Here is a 785-nt window from a genome sequence, read left to right on the forward strand (position 1 = left end):
CAAGACCATTTTTTGAAGTACCGGTCTGAAAAGTAGAGATTTCAAGCTTTAAAAAGCTTTTTTAAACATCCCGCTACGATTATTTTTCACTGAGTTATTGCTATTTGAAAATATTAAAAATTAGTGCTAAAATTTAAGTGGCCCGTTTTTTTTTGCGTGTGTGAGTGTATTTTCTATATTATTTTCATATCTAATTTATGTTATAGGTAAAGGTGCAATTCCGTTCACCTCAAAAATCGATAAAATTATACTCATTCGACGCGTTTTTGCATTAAACGAAAGAAACTGGCAGAAATAAGCGTCGCTTTGCCCCGTAAACCGAGATATTAAGCGTTAAAGTTCACGATTCAGATTAGGAAATCCGTCACGGTCACGCAACACTGCGATATGAGTATGCGCTGTGGTCATCTTGTGCACGAAATTTAAAAATTGGCTGCGTTCAGCAAACTCAATGGGCGCATTCAGTACTACAACCGCTCACTGAGCGCTCAATAATTTAAGTGAGCGCTCGCTGCTATTGATATATTCTTCCAGATCTAAAATTTCGATTGAATGATCTAAAAGAATACACCAGAATACGCCAACAGCGAGCGCTCACTCAACTTTTGAGTTCGCTGAACGCAGCCTATAGATTTTCAGCGCTTGCAATGATTTTGGAACCAACCGTTATGGCTCCTGCACACTGGACGCGGAAACGCTTGTCGCGCGGCAAAATGAGACGCGGTAACCAATGAACACATTAGGAGCTGTAAGCTTATTGGCTACCGCATCACATTTTGCCGCGC

This window comes from Trachymyrmex cornetzi, unplaced genomic scaffold, assembly GCF_001594075.2.
Source record: "Trachymyrmex cornetzi isolate Tcor2-1 unplaced genomic scaffold, Tcor1.1 scaffold147, whole genome shotgun sequence".
Taxonomy (NCBI): Eukaryota; Metazoa; Arthropoda; class Insecta; order Hymenoptera; family Formicidae; genus Trachymyrmex; species Trachymyrmex cornetzi.